Raw genomic sequence first — 6,716 nt, forward strand, 5'->3', positions numbered from 1 at the left:
TTTTATTCTGCCTGAAAACTCAAACACATCATTTGACCCACTTTTTAAACATTCAGACAAAAATTTAAAAAAGGAAATATTTGATTAATTTTTAAAGCACAAATGTTAAACGCTTCCTGCAGCTTCTCTAATGTCAGGATTCGATGGTTTTCATTGTCTCATCTGTTTGAAGTGTTTGAACATCTGAGCAGCACCCGTGTCCTTACATCACACAGCAAACGCATTGACTGAGACTCATACTGGAAGTTTTCATGTTCTTTCAGGTAAAAAAATCTAATAATTAGTGTTTAGATTTCATTTTGACTTCTACATTTTTTCTCTGCACACTTGAGAATGTAAACTTTGTTACTGTCAACAGTTTTTCTCATAATTCGTTTCTCATGATTTTGACTTTTTGTAGCATAATCGAAATTTTGTCAGACTCATTTTTTAGCTCATAATCTTTAAACACTTTGTCATACATCCAGTTTTTACCATTAACTGTAATTATCACAATTTCAGTGAGTCTTGTTTGAGGCTGCCAAGGTTTCATCCTACCAATCCATGACCTGTATTTACCCTGAAACCATTATATGCTAACACTTTGAGCTCTAATAACAGAGACCAAACATTAGCATCCAAACCTGTGAGTTAAATAACGATGAATTATTTTGCTTTCCCTTCTCTAAGAGTTTCAGCTCTGTGTTTCTTCCTCTTCGGCCTCCAGGCTGTTAAACGCAGTCAATAGTTAACCAGCAAAAAAAGTAAAAGGAAGTCATGGGGCGTTTGGAGTTCATCGCTCCTTGTATAATTTTATATGACACTCGTGTTCTGATTATATCCCCAATCATCTTAATGTTTTATATGTACGGGGAGCTGCAATCACAGAGATCATCACATTGTGTTGTTGCTCTGCCTGCAGGTTTCCGTTTTCTGTGAATCATTTCTTCGAGTGTTTGCAGAGCTCATGCTTCCCAGACTTTACTCCTGCACAGACTTTACACTCACATCAGCAAAAAGAGAAAGACAGACGAGCAAACAGAAAAGCACACTTTGAATACCACAGCATCATTCTCAGTTATCTTTTAACAAAGTTTGATTCAGTTTAGATTTTGAGCCTGAAACCAAAGTGCAGTACCTTTGACAGGCCACTAGGTGCTGGCCAAAGCATCCCTCCCTGTGCCATCATTTACAAAATTATCATGTTTTATTCAGTAACATTTGAAACTAGTGCGTGATGCAATAACCTCATCAGGGAGGTGTTTTCTGGGATGATCGTTCATCTGATGAGTGGGGTCGTTTTCTCATAGACTTCTATACAATCAGAGTTGGTCTGCCCCCTGCTGGTCATTAGATAGAATGCATGTTTTAGGCATTTCCACACTGGCTTCACTTTCTGGGCCCAGGTGATGTAAGATCCTGCCCTCAGTTTTCTTTGTTCCACATTTGACCTTCACTGTCAGCATTATTTTTGACCCAGTAGCAGGGTCATGATATCTGCAGTTACACATGTTCATGAGCTTTAGGACACAGCTGGCTCACACTGCATTTACTGGTGCATTCATTTATCCATAGCTGCCAACAATAGCTCTCTAACCAGTAACTAAAAGACAATGTAGGTGCAGGAGTCCAGCATGTAGTCCTGACCTCGATCAATGACGAGCCGCCGAAGTGGTGTGGAAATGTGGCGGCTGAAGTTCAAGAACAAACACGTTTGCTCCATCAAAGCGGCCCATCCCACAGTGCGACGTCGCCAATTAGTTGATTTATGTGTGTTTTCATATTTGATTAGCTCACTGAGGCCCTCCCTGCACGAGGCTCGATCTGACTCACCCCAGAGGGACACACACCTGTCGACCTCACGCTGACAGGTGTTTGTAATTAATAACGTGTAACTGGGGTCTCTGCTGTCCTCTTAATCAGGTCCCATGAGAGCGGGCTGATGAAAGAGGGCTTTAATTTACCCGACAGGAACAAGAGTCACTGTTTGCTTTGTAACCGTCTCTACGTTTTCTTTAACAGCACTATTAACCCGTGTCCTACTGCACACCCAGCCTCTGCTCACCTGGGGGGAGGTTAAAGGTCATGACCCCGGGATGACCGAGAAGGACTCACACCTCTGAGCTGCTGCCTGCTGAAAATGCAAATTCTGCTAAAGCATGCTAACGGCCCGCTCTTCCTGCCCCTCACCCCCTCCACCATTATTTACCCAGACTGCACCTGTGACCGAGCGCGACTTTTAACACCAGGACGAGTCGACGAGCAGTGTTGAGAAGGTTACTTTAAAAATGTATTCCACTACAGATTACATGCCCCAAAAGGTAACGTATTCTGTTACGTTACTCAATGAGAGTAACGTAACTGAATACTTTGTGTAGCTGCCCACTTGGAATTACCACTCGTGACACAGAGAGCTTCGACTGATGCAACTTTATTCTCTCCTCTTTAAACCACCGACAATATGGCACCGTGAAAACTATAAAGATGCACAAACAAATACCATTAAACATTCAAGTAGAAAGTGCAGAAATGTTCACATTTTACCATAGAAAATTATTTTGATTAACTCAAATAGTGACATTGACATAAATCAATAGTTTTTAAACTATTTATGTTACAGCATTTAATAAAATGAATTAACAACAAACTTTCTGTTTCTTAAATACATAAACAATCATTTGCATCATTAAACCTCTTTCTGCTTCCAAGGGTGCGAATCATGCTGAACCAGCTAGCCAACCTCCTCCATGCACATCTCTTAGCCAGTCTTTCCACACCACAAACAGATGACATGCATATACAATAAAAAACGAATTCAACCACATTGAGTAAACTTTCAGAGTTATAGCATGTGACAGATAAATAAAATACGTAGTTTGCACGAGTATTTTCAAAAAATAAACGTTTTTACTCACTCTGAAGCAACGTGTTTGTGTCGTTTCACTGAGAACAGAACAGGAAGTCTGACACAATAAAAGAGGAAGTGCTAAGGTACTCTTCAAAATAAAAGCGCAAAGTAAAGTGGCTTTGCCGGTGTTGGGCCAAAAAGTGATTGCCTGCCAAAAACTGATTTCCAATGTTTCCGTGTATTTTTTATGTGTAATATCTTTATGTATGTTGGTAAATAGACTTCGGTGAACAGCGTTTACAAAGGGGTTATATAGAGAGTTAAAAAATTATCTGTTTTTTCAAGTATCTTTACAGCTCTGTGTTATTGTACTTACATTATAACCAATCCGGTCCTTTATCCTCGTTTAAAATATTTTTACAGAACTATTGTCATATTTGCTGCCATTTCTGCTGTCCTCTTGGCCAGCTTACTCTGACAAAATACATTTTTAATGTTAATGAAATTTTTTTAACTGCATAAATAAAGGTTATATAAAAGTCACTGCCAAAAACTGATTGTGGCTTCTACCTTGTTACACGAATGTTGTTTGTGGCTCAATATGACTTTATGTCATCCATGAGGGATGCATTTAACATATGTTTCACATATTATAGCCCAACAAGTTACTTATAGCAGTTTAAATACGAGCAATCAGTTTTTGGCAAATACCGGAAATCACTTTTTGGCAGACAATCACTTTTTGGCACAACACCGGCATTTACACTTTGGATTACTTAATATATTATCATGCTGTTTACAACTACATGAATGTACTATTGCTGTGATTTATTACTGTTACTGAAGGTCCGCGGCTCCGAACCGTAGTAAAGGGACCTCTGGCTAATACGGTGGGTTCTGTGTCGGCTCGTAGCCGAAAACTAGCTTTACTTTGTTGTCTGGGTCAACTTTGCTAGCAGAGACAGAGAGAGGCGTTGAAAGGCTGCTCCAACAGAACTTATTGTTTTTGGAGGAAAACACGAACACGGTGTACAGTCGAGTCTTAATAGCTTACTTACAGCTGGGCTCGTCAGGCTCTCTTCTTGGCTGCAGTGGTTATTATTATATTTACATGCTTCATACATGCTATGCCTGTAACACTCTGCCTATTGCCTTCATATTAAATCATTTTTTGCACAATAATTTTTAAAAATGTTTCTTCACGTCATTGTGCGAGGTGACAGACATTAGAGCCTCTTAATGCTTGTTTGTTTGGGTTTCCACCGGCGTGGAATTACCAAAAATAGAGACGCCATAGCCGAACATATGAAACAGGAAAGACCGCCTTTATTTCAACAAAGTAACTGTATTCTGATTACCACCTTTTTAAGCGGTAACTGAATACAGTTACTCATATTTTGTATTTTAAACACCGGTACATGTACTCCGTTACTCCCCAACACTGTAGAAGAGAGCTGGAGGAAGAAAAGAAGCAGGCGACAAACAAACTGCAAAATATGCAAAGAAACGCCTGCAGCAAGGTGTTCCTAATGTTTTGCCCATACTATCATGATTATATTAATTGAAGTGACAAAAAATGTTCAACACTATAATAACATAACTTATATTTTTATATATTATAATGAGAGCAGGTTTGAGGGATTTATACACTCAGTGTGGTAACTGTTACATTACAAACGAAGGTCAAAGGTCAATGTAAAACATGCTCATTACTGATTTTTTTTCTGTGAGAGCTGTTTTAGTTTTTTGTGGTTCAACACTGTAACAGCACTCGGGCAGACGGTGTGTTTCAGCGATGCTCAGCTGTTCGGCATTTCACAGTTAACACGGAGACAACAGAGTGAAAGCACTTTGAGTACTCAGAGTAAACGCTCATCATGTAAGTACACCTCCATTCACCTGTGGAAAGCTGTCATGCAGCCAGAGACTCGTTCATTCGTCAGTGAGATGAAACTAAAATAATGTCTGCAGCAGGATTTCCGCCTCGCTGTTGAAGTTTTTCTGCCCTCGTTTACAAGCCTTAGAGACTGTAAAGGTTAATCATTTAAACACACACACACACACACACTGTCATGCACACAGAGCAGCGTACAGTCGGCGAGGTGTGGTGGTTCTCATGGCTTTATGGCGAGAATGTGTGTCATAAACGCTGCGGGTAAATACAGGAATGCTGTCTGCGGCGAGCTGATGAATGGTTATTTGAGAAAAGCGTGTTTGATGATGAGCTCAGCTGTGGGAAGAACACAGCATCACTCTGTTTATTAAAATCTGACTCCATATCAAAGCTTTATTCCTCTGATGGCTCCTGGGTGAAGTCCATGACCCAGACCTCTGTGGATGGTGTCGGCGGTGTTTTGGCTCCACGCTGGGACTCTTATCTGCAGAGCTGACGTAGGAGGAGTCGGATGTTCATCCATCCTTGCTGATATCAAGTGATTATCCTCAAGTCTATATTTCAGAGTCTACAGTCCTTTAAACCTGCATAATTTGAAATGTCCAGCAGGCGGCGACTCTTCTGGTCATAAATGCTTCAGTAAACACTCTCATGATGCGTTCATGGTTCCGTCAGCAGTTGGAGATATCATTGAATACAACTTCAAGTTATTTATGTAAACTTTGGTCTCATTGGAGTAAAAAATGGCCGTAAGATGATTGGGGACCCCAAAAGTGGAGGTCTGGTTGCCTTTGATCGCTGCTCCATCAATGGTGTCGGAAATATCCTGGGAAATAATAAAAATTCCTGATTATCATAGATATATATGGGTTATCAGGCAGCAGATAAAGCTGTGATTTAATGTTTATCTGTGACTTAATTTGGTGCGTGTTGAGTCGAGTGTTAAAGCTCAATAAATGTTATTTTATTGTACACGTATGTAAACAGAGTCTTACTTCTTGCTCAGCAAACACAGTGTGATGGTGAAATGTGACGAATTCCAAAGTCTCATCAGAGCGTTGGTCATGCTCGCTTCATCTTCTTACTGCGAGGCCTTCGGGCTGTAACGTCCGCTTCCCTCACGTGTCGGCGTTATTCCCATCCTTGTGTTTGGATCAAGTCTTTGGGAACACCTGGAAACCTGCAGAGACTCCTCTTTAGTCTCAGAGGTGAGAGACAGCGAACGTTTTTTATTACCTCTCAGAAAACACTTCTTATTTCCTAGTCACTGTGCCACAGTTGTTATTATTATTATTATTATTATTATTATTATTATTATTATTATTATTATTATTATTATTATTATCAGTGTTATTTGTCACTAAAATTAACCTGCAAATGAAAAAGAAGCCGAAGTTTGTGTTTGTGAGAGTCAATAAAGAGTTTATAGTTTTCAGTTCAGTTTAATTTCATTCAGCAGATTTTTCCTAAAAGAGTGTCATAGAAATATTAAACCATTTAAAACGTTTTAAGTGTTAATTTACTGATTAATCTTTTGTTTGTCAAGCAGCCAAAAATAAAAGAAAAATGCAGACTGATTGTTTCAGAGATTCTTCTTGTTTTTATTTCAGTGAATTACATTTTTAGATGTTTTCCACATGTTTGGTTTAGTTTGATAACTTTGGTTTGTAGCTTATTTTTCACGCAGGCTTTAGAGTTCAATATGTCTTCCTGTGGCGCCCCCTGCAGGTACTGTGTAGTTATAACCTCAAAGATACTCAAAAGTTTAAACCATGAGGTTTAAACTTTTGAGTAGAGGTAGAACTTTGTCATATTTAAAAGACATAAAGTAGAAAAAACATCAGTTTAAATCAACGATAAACTTATCTCATGATGTAAGCAAAATGATTAAAACGGGAATAAGAGACAAATCAAAAACCTTGATTTGCTCAATTTTAATGACTTACTTTTATTGTACTTTGAAGTTTATTAAAACGTGTTATTATGTGTTTCGTA

General features: G+C 39.0%; 1 protein-coding gene across 1 annotated transcript in view; it reads left to right on the forward strand.

The window, feature by feature from the left end:
• Positions 1–6,716, forward strand: part of LOC146510531 (glutamate receptor 1-like) — a 441,677-nt gene that overhangs the window by 245,267 nt on the left and 189,694 nt on the right. The gene's annotated exons all lie outside the window — the stretch shown is intronic.

This window comes from Neolamprologus multifasciatus, chromosome 10, assembly GCF_963576455.1.
Source record: "Neolamprologus multifasciatus chromosome 10, fNeoMul1.2, whole genome shotgun sequence".
NCBI classification, from domain to species: Eukaryota; Metazoa; Chordata; class Actinopteri; order Cichliformes; family Cichlidae; genus Neolamprologus; species Neolamprologus multifasciatus.